Source organism: Sciurus carolinensis, chromosome 11, assembly GCF_902686445.1.
Source record: "Sciurus carolinensis chromosome 11, mSciCar1.2, whole genome shotgun sequence".
NCBI classification, from domain to species: Eukaryota; Metazoa; Chordata; class Mammalia; order Rodentia; family Sciuridae; genus Sciurus; species Sciurus carolinensis.
Window position 1 is genome coordinate 33,308,351 of NC_062223.1, and position 17,561 is coordinate 33,325,911.

General features: G+C 36.3%; 1 protein-coding gene across 20 annotated transcripts in view; it reads left to right on the plus strand.

Annotated features, from left to right (window-relative positions):
* Positions 1–17,561, plus strand: part of Phf21a (PHD finger protein 21A) — a 174,531-nt gene that overhangs the window by 88,377 nt on the left and 68,593 nt on the right. Inside the window, exon 2 of one of the 20 annotated variants that reach the window (XM_047515865.1) lies at positions 5,780–5,885. The exons of the other annotated variants lie outside the window; for them this stretch is intronic. The gene's annotated coding sequence lies outside the window, so the exon portion shown is untranslated. The remainder of the gene's footprint in view (positions 1–5,779; positions 5,886–17,561) is intronic. 20 annotated transcript variants of the gene reach the window in all.

Here is a 17,561-nt window from a genome sequence, read left to right on the forward strand (position 1 = left end):
ATATGTTTATTATAAAACCTTTAGCTAATTCAGCAAAGCAAAAATCATCTGTAGGCTTATAACAGAGCTGTTAACAATTTTATGAACATGTATTATTTTCATAGAAATTATGTGAGATTGTTCCACAAGAACTAAGACTTGCCAGTTAAAAGTTCAGGGACAACTATGTGCATGTAATAGAAAATTGAAATAATTTTGCATCTTGACACCAAACAAACTCCAGAAAGTTTTCAGGATGATTAAGAGTACAAATGAAATTTTTGAACAAGAAAACTTTTTCAATTTATTTTTTGTATCCCCACCCCAAGCCCATCCTTCAAAAAAGAAAAGAAAATTGTCCAGAGAGCTCCAATTCAAACATTTAGAGAATTTGCTACCAGCCTGTTAAATGATTCTAACTGTAGTAAATGTTATACTGTATATATTAAGCTAAAGTGAAATGAATTTCATGCTGGCAAAGACAGGAAGTGGTGGTTGAGGCTGATTGTCCTGGGCATGATAAAAGACTGTATCTTGGATAGGGAGTGACATTTCTGTGGTAGCCAAATAAGAATTCTTAATATACTTACTACAAACAAGAAAATAACATGTTGGATTCTTTGCTTCCTAAATGTTTGGCCCATGTGAATTACACGCTGAAAACAGTATAAAGAGAAGATAGGAATCATTCTTTATAAGGTACCCTCTGAAGGCACATTTCTGGGAAGGGAGCTTTTCCATATGGGAACAAAAGGTGTCTCCTCATAGCTTTGGCAGTTAGTCCTCATGTGATGAAAGGTGAATAGGAAACGTGTTTAGCACTCGGGCATTTTAAAGATCTTAAGCAGTACATTTGGTTGATTGGTTTGCTTCATTCTTGAGAAAGAGTTGTACGCATTAAAGACTTAATCAAATTGCATTGTATTTTGTGTTTCCTGTGGAAGCAGCTGCATTCAGGTGTAGGTAGCACTGTTTTCTAAACCCAGAAAGGGCAGGGTGCTCAGTTGCCTTTATAAAGGCAATTTCTTGGTTGGCTGCGATTGAGTGCAGAATTATAATACTGAGGGCTTAATTTATAACAGAAAATGCAGGAGTGCAAACCTGTTAAACCCCTTATACATGTATAAATAAGGTAAACAATAGCAGATTAGCATGGAATATTGTTTGATGTGAATAAGGTTAAGAACAAATTTTCTTGGCCTGTGCATGTTGTACCTGTAACCACTGAGAAAACTTGTAGAAATTAGTGCATCATCTTTGAAATATAATAAAATCCAAGAGAAAACGCAGAGTGATGTGAGACAGCTGCTGCTTGGATTGGCAGCCTATTTATAATCTGGGAGGCTCATAGCTAGATTGCCATGCTGTGTGCTGTGCTCTCACACATCAGATAGGGATGATGATTTGCCTGCGTGCAAGTGCTCCTGCTCTTAGACTTTTAATTTTTCAGAAAAGGATTCCTCCTTCTACAGAGAAATGGAGCATGCTAGCAAAAGCAGATTTCTGCATTTAATACACTGAACCGTCTTTCCACAGGACCTGTGGGCATTTTTCAGTGCTGGGGGGAAGACCTTTGGTGGGCCAGGCATTTAAAGACGTAAACCCTTCTCAGCATTCTCGGTGAGGCTGGCTCTGCTGAGCGAGTGAGTCATGTGGGACAGAATGTCGCATTTCAGTACCTTTTGGCTATCTGTGCACGTTAGACAATAACGATTGCCAAGCCAACGTGTCTCAGGTTTTTTAATTACGGATTTAAATGCCCACAGGAGCTCTGCTCATATGTTAATTCCACTGTTTGACTTTAAAGGATTTTTTTTTTTTTTTGCATTTTCTAATTCAGATTATAAAAGGCAGTCAGCCATTCAATATGGAGACAGTTTACCACATAAACTTGTTTGAGGGGCAAGCAGGGTAGAGAAAATGTAGCTAAAGCTTTTTCATATTCTTACTCAGAAAAGGGAGGGCATGAAACTTGCTTAATGTTCTCCCTTAGGTTCTTTTAAAGGGCCCAAAATAGGTATATTAATAAAAATAACCTTGACACCTGTTTTTGCAAAGAATTGTAAAGCTTTGGAATGATTCTCTCATTTCTCCATGTTGTCAGCTTTTGCGTACCTTGTGTGTGTGGAAACTACGTCATAGATATCTGCAACTGAATTTTCCACCCAGGGCAAGTTCCCCCTAAGGCACATTTTACTATAAAAACATGTCTTATGCCACTGTGATTGGGTGTTTGCACAGCACTCTAATGGAATTTAAATTTTAAAACTCAAATTGAAACATAATTTTATAGATAACATCCATTCCCTAAAGGACTGAGACTTTAAAGTCCAACATTACAGAGTTTTGGATATTCTGGTATTTTGGTTTATTCTTATCCCAGGTCTTTCACATAATAATGCTTAATCAGAAAGCTGACTTCCTCTGATGTCCCATCAGAGACATAGAGGAAACTAGATATATTTATAGATAGCTTACAAAGAAAGATCTGGGATTTTCTTCTGCCTAAAGGACATTGACAAAATCTGAACAAGATCTGTAGATAATAGTATTGTATCATTGTTGATTTTCTAATCCCCCCAACATTTTATTTTGAAATTTTTTCCGACATCCAAAAATATTTGAAAGAGTTTTCTAGCAAGCACCCAGTTTTATGCCTCATTATATGTCTGTCTTTGAGTCCATCTTACTTATTCCTTTTTTTAGCAAAATAGGAGAAAAGAGATATTATTTCTGAACTTAACAGCAAATAATTCAAGAGAAAAATTCTGTGCAGGTGGAGAATAGGGGAGAATAAAATAAATTGGAGAAAGAGTGCACATTTGGGGAACTGGGTGAAAGATGTATGAGAATTCTCTAAGCCATTACAACTTTTCTTTAAGCCTGAAATTATGTCAAATGGGTTTTTTAAATAAATCGAGATTTTAAGAATAATGTAATTAATCAAATTAGGATGTTCTCAGAATATCAGAGAACTGCTGCTTCTCAAATAAAAGGATTTTGTGTAGCCCCGTACTACAAATGATCAGGGTTTTGTTATGGTCTTATTAGGAAGATGACATCTCTCCTAGCTAATCTGTTATCATAGAAGGTTCAGACTTGGTGCTAAAACATGAAGAAAGGGAATATCTGCTTCATGAGAACTGTTTTGACTTTTACCTAGAAACCAACTGGGATGTTCACCTGCCTATTAATGCCATCTCTGTAAAGGGGTTGTCATAAATTCAGGCAACGAAGAAACTCAGTGGTGATAAGACGTGAGAAGGCTCCACCCCTTTTATCTGTGATATAATCATAACTATGGGAATATGAAGAAGAGTTTTAAAAAATAAAATTTAAATACATGTGCCTGAGAGAACAATGTTCCCCTTCGGTCAGTGTTACCCTTTTCAGAGAAAACTCCATGTGGGTAGGCAGTGCATTCTTTCTTTCATAGTTTCAGGAACTCTGTTATGTAGCTGATGAATAATGTGTTAGTTTGATTTATGCTGATACGTAACAGAACACCTCAGACTGGGGGAATTATTAACAGTAGAAGTATACTTGACTCAGTTTGGAGGCTGGTAAGTCCAAGGTCAAGGGTACACATCTGTTGAGAGGCTCCTGGCTATGTCAGCATGGAAGAAAATAACACATGGGTAAGAGAGAGTGAATGTGCAAGAGAGAGGGAAGAGCCAAAGTATTTATTTTACCAGGAACCCACTCCTGAATAATGACATAAAGAAACAAATGGAACAGAAAAGCATTACACTGAATTGAATAGCTTCCTATGAAGAATTATTTGTTGGAAAGGATGTTCAATAATATGGGAGGATATCTTTATAGATTAATTTGGAAATAGAGTCACTGTGGTAGAGAAAAGGAAAATTAAGCAATCATCAGAATATTGTGTTCAGTCTTAGGGAAGTCCTCTAGTCTTGAGTTAATAAAAATATAGAGGAAAGCCAGAAAGAACTTAAACGAGATAGTTACATCAGAGAGCAACTTATTACTAAGTGAAAAATAATGACAAGCATTGTTTTAATGGAAGAAAAATAATGTTGCTTAATAACAAATGGAAAGCATCAGAAAGCATTTTATGGAAAAAGGAGGGCTACTAACTAGGAAAGGAGAAGAATAAAGGGACATTTTTGATAGCTTAAATATGAGGGGGAGATTTAGGAAAATTAGAGAAAATAGTAATTTAATGGGAGGTAGGCTTATTCCTGGATCAGGCCCTTGTGGATGAGAAGGAGAGTAAGAGGACCAGTATATATAGAATCATAATGACTGGAGTGTATGGAGCTCAGGGATAGAGCACTTGCCTCGCAAGCATAGGCCCAGAATCGCCAGCACTACAAAAATAAATCTCCAGTTGTATAAAATCAGAAAACTGGGGACATCCCCAGACACTACCTTGTTTCCTTTCCTTATTTACACAATCAATTGAGCTAAACCAGCATTTCCCAAACCGTGTTCCTTTGAACCACTAGTGTTCAACATATTCAACATACTACAGATTTCCCCTGAAAAACGACTTCTGTAATTACAAAATTTTTTTAAAATGTCATATACTCTCTGCTTTTCAGTGATAACGTAGCAGATGTTAGCAAGTCAAAACTTAAATTCTTTAGTAAAGAAACCAGTTTAAGTACATTTAACTTGGTATTTGGCAGACTGACCTCTTTTCTAGAACATACCTTCTTATATCTCAGGGAACTCTAATTTTCTTCTTAACACAATTTGGGATTGCTGACTTAACCCCTTCTAGAAAGAGAGCAGTCTTCCTTTTTAGTTTCCTCACCTGGTTGTGGAAATGGATTTTTCACTTCCTAGATGTTAGCATAGTCCAACATCTTGCTGATCCCTTCTACTTAAACCCTCATGCTGTGTACACATCTGCCTTGTGCAAGACTGATTCCCAAGCCATTCAGAGTAGAAGGGGCCTGGATAATGATCCACCAACATCCCCCTTTGCCAGTTCCTGCCCTGCCTTAAAGAAGACTGAGAATACAAGTTACGTTTAGACTGCATCCTTTCATAAGTCCCTGGCTTCTTTTCCAGACCAAAGAGTATAATTTCCTTTTTCTCTCTTGATTTTCTCACTTTTTTTTCCTTGTTACTTTTGTTCTGTCCCCAGACTCTCCATCTATCATCCAAGGTGTGAGACCTCAGCCTATATATGGTATAATAGAATCTGACAGTATGTGATTTGGTTCCATAAGAGAAAAATAACAGAATCCTATGTGCATCTGATTAACTTTTAATTCTGTTATGCCAGGCTCTTATTTGTTTCTCTCATTACAGCATTCGTGTCTCATTAAGGAAGATATTGTTGACTTAGTTATCTCTGCTTTACTAGAACACTCCCTCACCCGGATCTCCTCTTTTCCCACTAGTGTGATGCCTGTCTTTTCCATTCCTGTGATGCTTTTTTCTCTTCCAAACTGAATTATTCTGCCTCTCCTCAAGAATCCCTGAAATGTGAATTCAAAGATAAGGGTCTCTGTCTTTTGACTGCTTTCTGTGGCCCCTTCAGTGAAGCTTGGCCCAGTGTGAATAGTGTTCACAAATTCACAATACGAGATAGAGCTGGTGTTGCAAACTTGTTAGTAGTTTAAAATTGGGTGAAGTCATTTTTAAAATACTGTCTAGTGGTCCCTTTCTTATATTTGAAATGCTTCGTTAAGGATAATCTTTTCAACTATACCTATTGTGGTTTTAGCACATCAGTATTCAAAACAGGTCGTGTTTTATTTGAGAAAAATTCATAACTTACAGAGGTAAATAGGACCGAAGAGGATAATATTTTATATTCTAGATCATCAGATGGTGTTAGATACAAGGCAAGCAGAAAAAGTGAAAGTGGGAGCCAGTTGTGTCCAGGGCCTGCTTTAAAAGACACACGACAGTAACACACGTGCCTGGTGAGTACTCCCACCCGCTGCATATGTACGAGGTGCTTCCCTTCTGCTGCTGCGCAGAGGCCAATCGAACAGTGTCAGAGAAGGCTTCCCTGTTCCTCGGGGGCAATTCTAATGAAAAATTGGTTTGCTGCAGGATACCAGCAGCCACTTTAGGGAATTCTAGTGTTATCCCCAAACATGTCACAGGATCTTACTCTGCAGATCCAGTGTATGTGAATGAAATGCTGAGTCTGAGCATGTCAACAGGGAACAAAAGAAGACATTGGGAAATGACACCATCGGTGCTACAAAGTCAAGACCAAATCCAAGCAAAAGTAATCATATTTCCAGTCAGAGTATTTCTGAGTGACCATTTACTGGTAATCAATAACCAGGATAAATAAAATGGAAAGGTGAAAAACCTGCTTTCACAGGAGTATTTTTCAGAATTGGCCTAAGTTCTTTTCATTTAGGTCAAGTCATTTCTTCAAAGTGGTGGCCAAAAAAGGGGAGATAAAATGTAGAAAATAGAATAGTGAAATGCCCTTAAAGGAACGTTGTTGAGATGCTGTGACATGCTGGTGAGTGTTATTCGGAACCCTGAAAATCAGCAAGCTGACTTTGTTCCTGCTTGGGGTTGCGTGGTCCTTTTCTACACAAGAGGTATAAACACTCATGTGTAACACGTTTTACTTCCTTATATATTTCAGTGTTGCGTTATCATTTGTAGAACAAAAATCCCATTTATTGCTTAAGTAGAAATTCAGAAAAAAGGAGTTAGCCAAAACTAACCAGAGACTAACAGGACTAAATTTCATTACTAGGATTAGAATTTAGTCTAATTGTTTAAGTTAATACCAAAGTAAAGTATTTGGGTCTTGACAAAATTTCAGTGGCTACAGTGCAATTTATAGCATCAGTAAGCCCATTGTGCTCCATGACACCAGCCCCAGAACTTCTTCAGGAACATAGCAGAGTGTCAGATTTAAGTCCTCTGATTCCTACTTTTAGCAGACTTTGCCTGGATTGATCATATCCAAGTGCCTTGTGGACCTGGTTCAATCCTTCTTAGTTTATAAAACTTATTTATAAACGTATTTTTTGGTATGGTATGCATGTTGATATCAATAAAAGTAAGCTTTTGGGTTAGTCTGTGCCTCATGAAAAAAATTTTAAATTTCATTTGACATGATACTTAATTTTTATAGGACTTTATTTGAAATTCAGATTTCAAGCTCATCTAAAAGTACCTGTACTGCCATGTTAAAAAACTGACATTTTCTTCTCTATTGTCTACAAAGCATTAAAAGCAGTTCCTTCTTTTTTTCAGAGAAGATAAAGCAAAACCAATAACTGAGAAATTAGCATCCACAAAAGTTCAGAAATGAAGTGTATGAGTTTCAAAGGCTCAAAATTAAAAACAAACAAACAAATAAAAAAGTAGATTAAGTTTCCAGAATGGGAAAAGCTTTTATTATCCTCCTTATTTTTCTTCTTATTTTTGACCAAATGAGTTTGTCTTTAAACACAATTTTAGCTTCTTACATGTTTTGTGTATTTGCTGCGTACAGTGATGATATATTGATTTTGTCGTAAAAAGTCTTGCATTGGGTTGCATTACTCTAAAATGTTATTTTAGAAATTGGTGATGTGCATCTGTGAGAGCCTGTCATGGTGTGCAGGAAGCAGTGCCATTAAGCAAGTTATCACCATCTGCCCCTACCTGTAGTCAGTCTTAGTACAGTATCATCATTTTTTTCTCCTATAACCATCAATTGCTATTTTTAAAAAATTCAGTGTCCATATCAGGATTTTGTTCATATTTGCTAAATTGTCTTTTGCTAAGTCATATGATAGATACTTGTAACTATATGGAATCCCTTCTTAAGAAATTGAGTCAAATAGGTTAGTGGGATTTAAAAGGCATTTGAATGGACACATAAATTATGCATAGACAGCTATTTCAGGGTAGCTGTTCTTCTGAATTGATAAGAGACAAAGTCCTTAGACAATTTTCTTTCAGTTTTAGGAAGATTCTTTTATTTTTCATCTATAGATTTGCCCAACTGACCAACTACACCCGAGGTTAAATGATAATACTACCTCTTACAGAAGATGCTGCAGAACTTGAGCCCAGACCTGCAGGAGGCCCACCTAATGGGCCACCAGGATGTTAGGGTATTTTGGTGCTTTTATAAGGAAGTTTTTGAAGCACGGGGCACATTTTTTAACCCCCACAGCTAATTAGAATGATGAGGTTAACCAAAATAGTGAATTTTCTCTCTGTGTACTAGTTGAGATTACAAAGTTGAAAAGGCAATATGGTAACATGCAGTGTGGGCATATGCTTTGGGCTCTGCTCTTCAGTAGTCTTTTCTGTTGAGTCCTGGTTTATTTTTAAGTAAAAGATTAGTTTTTCCTATCAGTCTTCATATTTATTATAAACAGATTTCAGGGACAAGACCATTTGCATTGTGATTTGTATAATCTTTACTAATTTTATAGAAATTAGGAAGAAAACATGATAGTATGATAGTAAGGATAATGTTCTCTTTCCCATTTTTTTTTTTTTAAGGCAAATTCTGAAGTGTTACCTAAAAATATGGAGCTCTTCTGTGTCAAGAATTTCACCTTACTAAGTATCTTTATGGAGCGTCACCACAGAAAGTGTCATTAGCCCAACTACCTGGAGCAGGAAGGGAACATATTCATATTGTTGCAGAGTAGTCTACTGTCTTGTTAGTTTTCCATATACTTTAATATCTCCTTTTTCTTTATTCAAACTGAGTGCTTAAAATTTCTCACATTGCACTGAACTAGAGGTCTGAGAAGATAGCAACTGCACCCTTTCAAAAGTAACATGTGTATGTTTTATGGACTTAAAAATCTCATTAAGTTTTTTTTCTCTATAGATGCATATTTATTCAGTTTTATTTGTGCTGCATGTATGATTTTTTATTGTCATTGTTTTGGTAGTGCCGGGGTTCAAACCCAGGTCCTTGCACATGCTAGATAAGTAGTCTACCACTGAGCTGTCCCCTGAACCCTATTTTTTTCTGATGTTTTTGTAGACATTGTGATACTTCACCCTTAAATATTTCAGTTTTTATTTTCATCATAACCACCGTTCAAATATCATACTCAAGAAACTTAAAATCAATACTGAGCTGTTCTCTAATAGAGTACTTGTCAAATTATGGTAAAAGATCAGTTTTAAAAACCTAAAATCCACTGCTGACTGATACTTTTATGAAATACAACAAAATGAATTACTAGTAAAATGAAATTTAAAAACCCAGCATAAACGAAAGTACAAACCCAATTGTTTGATACTTGGATTCAACAGACATAAAATTACTTTGTCAGGTTTCTGTAAGAGTTTCTAAATGTTTACTCTCAATTTTTGGTACAGTTTACAGATCACCATGATCTGGACTTTACTTTTGGGTAACACTAATGGCTCACATTTACTTAGTAGGTCACCACTTATGTTGTTGTTTTTACCACTTATATTCTTTAGAGTAAAATTTTTTGTTTGTTTGTTTTTAATCCTGGATCCAATCAAGGATCACTCATTGTATCTGGTTGCCATTTCTTTTTCCTTAATCTACCACAGCTTCTTGGTGTTATTTGGGAGAAGGGGAAGGTTGTGTGTCAACATTTTTCTTGGATTCCAGGCCAATTGTATTGCTGAATGTCCTGCAATTTTTATTTATCTGGTTGTTTTCTTATGATTAAGTCCAGGTAAAACATTTTTGTGAGAATGCTTTATTGTGCCTTCATCACGTCAGGGCACATCATGGCAATATTACCCCATCGTTAGCAATGGTAGCTCTGATCCTTTCTTGAGGTAGCGCCTACTTAGTTTATTTTTTAAGTGCTTTAGGTCTGTATTCTAGCTGATATAAACACATGATTCTGCTCAATTTAGCAAATATCTACAAGGGCTTCCGAGTGCAGCCAATGGACTACAAGGATGAATAGGACCCAGTCTTCGAGAATAGGTAAGGTTTAGACAGGTAAAAGAGGTGTTGGACAGGAGGAAAGGAATAACTTAAGCAAGGGTGCAGAGGTAGGAAACAAATATGTCATGTCCTGGAAATAGCAGATAATTCAAAGTAGTTGGAGGAATGGATAAAATGGGAGGTGAAGTACAGTTGTCGGCCTTGAATGAATGCCTTCCTCTTGAGTTCAGGCTTTATTTTACAGTTACTGGGGAGAAGACACTGGGAAACTCAAAGCAGAGAACGACATGGTAAGATCTCCTTGTGAGAAGGATTATTCTACCAGCAAACAGATATGTCTGCTGTACGTGAAGAGATACCAGGTAGAAATATGTTAACAAACTACCCTAGTTCAAGGCCTGGATTACAGCAGTGAAAACGAAGTACAAGACAGTGCCAGGGACTGTCTGACAGTAGAAAGTGAGGTGGGAGAGAAAGTGGCTATGCCTAGGATCTCAGCTTGGGCTACCAGGGTATCATTACGATGGGAAACCGAAGACAGTGAGACGATGATGAGCTTGGTCCCGAGCAGGCCAGGTTTTAGGTGCTGGTATGACATTAGGGTAGAAATGTTTGTCACAGAATTAGAAATACAGGTGGGGCTTGCCGGAGAGGCCAGGTCTGGAGATGCCGATTTGCTTCCTCTGCTCTGTTCAAGGCACGGTTGTAGGTACTTTCCATGTACTGTCTCATCTGATTTTCATGGCAGCCCCGTGAGGAGTACCAGCGTAGGTTGGGCATGCCTAATCTGAAACCCAGAATTCAAAGCTCTCCACAGTCCAAAACTTTTTGAGTGCCAAGATGATATGTGGAGCATTTTAGATTTGGGGTTCTCAGATTAGGGGCACTCTTTAAGTCTTTGCTGATATTCCAAAATCCAAAAAAACTCTGAAATCTAAAACATATTTGGTTTGAAGCATTTTGAATAAGGGATGTTGAACCTGAAACTTCATTTTAAAGGTGAGTAACTTGTGTGAAGCCATAAAGGTAGTTCCAAGGGTCAGAATTCTATGCCCCCATTCTATAAAGGAGGTAATTGCAACATTCAGATGGAATGTAGTTACCCAGGCAATGAGTTTATTTAGGAAAATAAAAGAGGGCCCAGACAGAAACTCGAAAGGGTCTAGGAAGGCACTTTCAGTGTTGTGGGAAAGAAAATCAAGAAAGTAAAGACAGGAGAGCAGATGGTTCCAAGAAGAGCATGGGCAATAGTACATTTGCACAGTGAGATCAGGAAGGACAAAAGTTTGAATAGTTTGGAGGTAATTTGATCACGTAAGGGTGAACAGAGGTATGGGTAAAGATGGCATGAACTCAGGCAGAGCCTGTGGCCCAATTCAAGGATTCTCTCTAGCAGCAATGAGCAGTTCAAGGTCAAAAGGAGGAGGGACCTAGTAGTGTGAGGGAGAACAAAGCAGAAGGGGTTTACCATGGATTCAAGGATGAACACTGTGACTAGCTAATAGTTTCCTGGAAGTCTAGACAGAGTGAAGTACCTTGAGTGTGCAGTTTGCTTATGATTTCTGTGCATAAAGTTTTAAAATGAATATTATATTTAAGATGCTTTTGGTTTTTCCCTTTTGGTATATTGGATATTCTATTTTAAAATGAAGAGAAGGTAACTTTATTTACTGATTGACTACAAAGTAACTACTCCTTTAACTTTGTAGTCAATCAGTAAATAAAAACTGCTCTAGGCCTGGGGAGGTCTTGCTCAGTGGTAGAGCACTTGCCTAGCACATGTGAGACCTGGGTTCCATCCCCAGCACTAGTTAGGGTTGTTGGGAAACTGCTCTAAAATTTTCCTATGCCAAAGTAACTCGTGGATATCCACCTCTTTTCCTTTGGGGAAATTTTGTTAGATAAATACATTGCTTGAAATATCATCTCTATTCTGCAGAAGTCAAAGAAACAAAAGGACCTCATCCAAACCACATGAATTTAGAAAGGAGAAGTAATGCTTAGTACCAAATGGGAGTTGTTTTGAGACCCTAAAATTCTAGAGCCAGAGGTATCTTAGAAATCTCCAATCTTCTTATTTCAACAGTTGATTCATGAAACTCAAATACCACACTACTCACCAGGCTGAGAAGTGAAGTTACCAATTAAAACAGTTAATTCTTGTCCTTGAGGAGCTCATGATCCAATGGGAAGATCAAAGAGCTTTGTAACTCCTGGAAGAAGTTTCGTGATAAAGGGAAAGAGAACTATAATTTAGCAAGTGTCAGTTTTCTTTTGGACACTCTATTGATTAGGGGAGAGAGTTTGTTTTTTTCAATATTTACAGAGGAGATTTGAGCATTCTTTCTTATTAGTAAATAGGAGAGAGAGAAAGAAGTCAGTAAAGAGGGACAATAGTATTCCTTGTCTGGTTATTTTAATCATTCCAGTGTCCCCAGCAATTCAGTAATACTTCAAGTAATCATTATTATTCCACTGGGCATGGGAGAGAATGATGGTGAACTTCCAAAGCAAAGAGGAAAGAGAGGCACAAGCCTACATTTATTTTGATTTCTTGTTCTCTGACTGGGGGCTAAGACTTTGCACACTAGTTCACAAAACTTCCTCTTCTAGAGCTAAAACTTGTTTGCTTTGTTTTGTGATTGTTGTTGACTTGCACTATTATGAGTTAACCAAAAGGCAAAACCCCAAAAAGCATACTTTAAAGCCAAATACAACTGTAATTTGGGATTGTCCATAGCACTATTCCCAACAGTGTCAAGTAGAAAGGAATGCAGGCATTAAAATCAGGAAACAAAGATTTGGGGTTTGCTCCTTACCTGTATAATTTTGAATAAATCAATCTAGTTGAGCATCACTTTATTCTTCTGCAAAATAAATATCTTGGCAATATTGTGGTGAGGCATAAGTAGAGTGGTGTATTTAAAAGAAAAGACTTTGTAAGCTGTAATATCAGTTGTATTTATAGAATGCTGACATTTAAAAAATAGTGAATATCTTGGTCTGGTAGAATACCTGGTCCCAGGTGACTAAATCATTGAATTATTATACTTCCATGATTAATTATTTCTTAGAAATGCCCAAGAGACTGCTTTATAAGTATACATCAGGAGACAGCCTTAGTTTTTATCTTTGAAAGATTATTATTTTTGCAATTGACTTGCAAGCTGAGAATATCCACCCCTGCCTGTTTCTTCTAGAGTGATATTGTTAAGTGACTACATGAATGTTCTTCAGACTTTACCCAATTATTTTTTATTCTGTTGAACCACTAAATAAATTGTAATATTTAATAAAAGTACTATGAAGTGGGGGCTGGGGTTGTAGCTCAGTGGTAGAGCATTTGCCTAGCACAGTTGAGACACTGGGTTCAATCCTTGGCACCACATAAAAAAACATATAAATAAAAAATAAAGGTTGGATTCTCAAAAAACAAAACAAAACAAAAAATAATATAAAGTGACTGTAAAAAAACACTGTAAAGTGACAGTTGACCTATCTCTACTTTTCAAGGAAATAGCACCTAATTGCGCAGGCCAGAACAATGCATAGTGATGGGAGAGTTACACTAGATGAAACGACCTTTATCCTCAGGGGTCAAAGAGTAAAATAGTATGACTGAAACACTTCACAAACAATCTTGACTGGTGGAAGAGCATGAACTCTGTAAAATGGATACTAATAGTATCTATCTCACTGGATGCTTTGAATATTAAATTATATGATACATAGTTAACATACTTAGAACTCTTTGCATCTGCTTAATGTTGGTATATGCTTTGATGTTAAGTTATATGGCCCAGGCACTTGATGTAATAGACCTTCATAGATCATACTAGGCAGATAGAATGAAGAAGTTTTGTAGAGGAGTTGGGACTTATCCGAACCCTCAAGACAAAACAGAGTTGAGGGAGAGAAAGGTACTCCAGGGCCAAGGGACATCATCAACAAAAGCTTAAAAATGGGAGGCCAAAGCCAGGCACGGTGGCACATGCCTGTAATCCCAGCAACCTGGAAGGCTAAGACAGAAGGATTGCAAATTCAAGGCTGGCCTGGGCAACTTAGTGAGACTCTGTTTCAAAATAAAATAAAAAGGACTGGGGATATAGCTCAGTGGTAGAGACCAGCCTGATTGATAGAACTGATTAAGGTGGAGGGTGAACATTGGTCAGATCAAAGTGGAATGAGAGTGAATAAGGTAGACCAAGAATATTAGGATGAAAATATCATTTTGCAGTTGTAGTCACATTTACTTACTTATATCTAACAAAAGTGGTATTCAGGGGCTGGGGTTGTAGCTTGGTGGTAGAGCACTTGCATAATACATGTGAGGCACTGGGTTCGATCCTCAGCATCGCATAAAAATAAAGGTATTGTGTTCATCTACAACTAAAAAGAAAGAAGAAAAAAAGAACTTTTTTTAAAGTATTATTCAGGGGCTGGGTTTGTACTCAGTGGTAGAGTGCTTGCCTAGCATGTGTGAAGCACTGGGTTCAATTCTCTGTACCACATATAAATAAACAAACAAACAAACAAGGTCCATCAACAATTTAAAAATATTTTAAAAAACATATTATCAGATTTATTTATGTGAGCTGTATAAGTACACTCTTTTGATTTTCATTTTATAAATAAATATGCTGGGATTTGGAGAGGTTTGACTTGTCTAGCAGCATCCAGGTTTTCATACTTCAAAGTTAGTTCCATTTCCATCATATCTTGACGTTTATCTTCCTTTCCTAGATTTACAGGTAGTTTGATAGTCAACTCAGCCAGTCAAGGTAGGCACTTTTCCTTTCCTCTACCATCGCCCAAGGAGTAGCTTTTAGGCTGTTAGCAAGGACTTCACTAGTAAAGCATATCTGGGTCAGCATGAGATGTATAATGTGTGTGTGTGTGTGTGTGTGAGAGGGTGGGGGGAGAGATAGACAGACTTAGGAAAGTAAGAGAGGAATTTTGACTAAATAAATCATAGCCACTGTTGTTTAAAATTTTTTATTGACTTGTTTCGACTTTAACTTTGAATTTTCTTGATCTTCTAAAATATATTGTTACTATGTATAGATTTCTATTTTGTGCCTTTGAAGCAAAGAATAAAAATATTGTTCCCTTTTTAGTAAGAATTAAATATTTTTGTGCCATTTTGATTGTAGGCATGTTTATCATATTAAGATACTTCCCTAATTAATAAAGGTCTATCCTTTAAACTAAAATATTTGACCAGTTCAAGAGATTGTAGTAATGTGCTGTAAACTAGGTTTAGCTGAAATCTCACTGACCCCACTAGATGGCGTTAATTCATTAAGTGAGAACTTCATCCTGTATAGCTCAGCTCCTGTTACAACTGATTTTGAATGTATTGGAGAGTTAGTGTGCTGATGCTGTTAGACTCCTTGCTATTTATGTAGGGTGCCTTGAGGGTCTTTGAGAAAGTTTGGGAAGATCAGAAGACTGATTTGTTCACATTTAAAACATTTAAATAAGCTACAGTATTTTGTTAGGTCCTTTTTAATTCTGGCTTTGACTTAGTCCTTGCCCTAATTGTGTACTCAGCTGAAAGATTATAAATTTACTGTTTTCTCATAGTTCATTGCCCAATTTTCATAATTCTTATTTGGGTTTTGGAAACATTGGAAAATATGAAAATGGGAGGCAAACAGTTCTTAAAGTAACTCATAACATTTAATTTTAAAATCATTTTGTTTCTATTTATACAAAATAGATCAGCACTTGTCTACTTTAGGTTGTTCTGGTTCTTTAGGCATAAATGTAAAATAAAAATGATCATCCCAATTTTTAATTCTCTATTGTCTGAATTTGAATTACTTATTATCTACAAAGACCAATTTATATTAGATCAGTCCATTTTCAAAGCTTAAAAATTATGCCATCCCAGAGTTATTTGTAGACTCTAAATAATTAAGCTATATTATTTACTTATTTTATGTCCTTGCTATTTTTAAGAGTTCTGAAGTTGGAGTTTTAAAGAAATGATGATGAATACATTTCATACGCAAAAAATGACTCCACATTTCATTCAGAGTGGTCCCCCCCCACCTTATGATCAGATCCCTACAGTTACAGTAAGTTGTTTCAGAATTGAGATGATCCATCTTGAGCTGTGGAGGCTTAATTGTGCTACAAATAGTCTTTTATTCATTGCTCATGAGGAATAAGCTTTTGGTGTTGACGGTCCCCTTAATGTTTGTTTAACCGTTCCAGTGTAAGGCCATTCACACTTCATGGTAACAAGATCGCAGATTGTTTCATTTAGTGGTATGTAATAAAAAGCTGAGAATAATCAGGAACTTTTGTCAGTAGAGTCAAAATAACCTGTTTTGTAATAAAGTCTGAGCAGGAGGAAGATCTGAACATTTAGTTCCCATTAATAAAATTAATGTCTTAAATGAGAATTTTGCCTTTTCTTCTAATCATAAAGTTTCAACCAAAAGAACAACTGCCTAAAGTTTAGTGTGTATATATAAGGCATAAAACTACTTTGTGGGGCTGGGGTTGTGGCTCAGTGGTAGAGCACTTGTCTAGCATATGTGAGGCACTGGGTTCAATTCTCAGCACCAAATATAAATAAATGAATAAAATAAAGGTCTATCAAAATCTAAATTAAATATTTAAAAAAAAAGCAAAACTACCTTGTGGCTTTTTTTGGTGACTCACAAACATAAGTCTAATCATGCCTTATGCACACATTAATGCTCATGTTGTATGTATACAGGTGTATATAAAAAATGTACATAATCTCATTTTCCATAGTTAGAGAAGCTTGTGATGAGAGAAATAATATTGTAAGAGAAAAAATTAATCATTGTTACATAGCACTTGAGCTCATTTCCCTATGTTCCTTTTTTGGGGGTAAACATAGAAGAATAAATTTTGTGTGAATGTAGGTATATGTCTAGTGAATGAGGAAGAGGAAGAGATCTTTTCAGAAGGCATTAACTTTGTTTTACAAACACATCATGGATGATGACTCTCTTAGTCTTGAGGAGACAGTTTAATGGAAAGCTGTCTAGTCCTGGAAGGATGCAAGGTACATCCACAGTAAAATTTTAAGTACTATGGCAAAGTAAATACTTTTGTGCTGTGCAAACCAATATAAAGGAAGATGAGTTTCTGTGGGATAGGAGGTCAGATGGGCATGGTTCTTTAAAACTGTTATGTTGAAGAAGCATATAGGATATTGTTATAGCCATTGATGAAATATTTTAGTTCAAGAAATATCAATACTTGCTTATTTTAAATAACAGTATAATCTTAGAGAAGGAACTTCTGTCATCTACCCTCACTTCCCCAGGGTCTCTCATTTCTTATCTATTAAAAGTGAAATTTCCCTTTGGTCAAAAGTCTAATTTTTTCCTGTATCCAAGATATCTCAGATCGATTCTCTTTGTTCATACAGAAACACCATCTGAGATGTCAGACCATTTCTTTAAAAATAAACTGTTTTTGAGTTCTTTTGCAGTAAATCGTTTGATTTTTATGAAAAACAGTGATAAATACTTTTTGAGATTTCTTACCAGTATATATAATTGAATGATTTTTTTAATTTAAGGAAAATAAAGTTTAAAACTTTTAATTGAAATGAAAATTGTACATATTTATGGGCTACTATGCAATGTTTTTAATAAGTTTCAGTACATTGTGTAATGTTCAAGTTGGCGTAAAACATGTATCTCCTGAAATATTTATCATTTCTCGATGATGACAATATTCA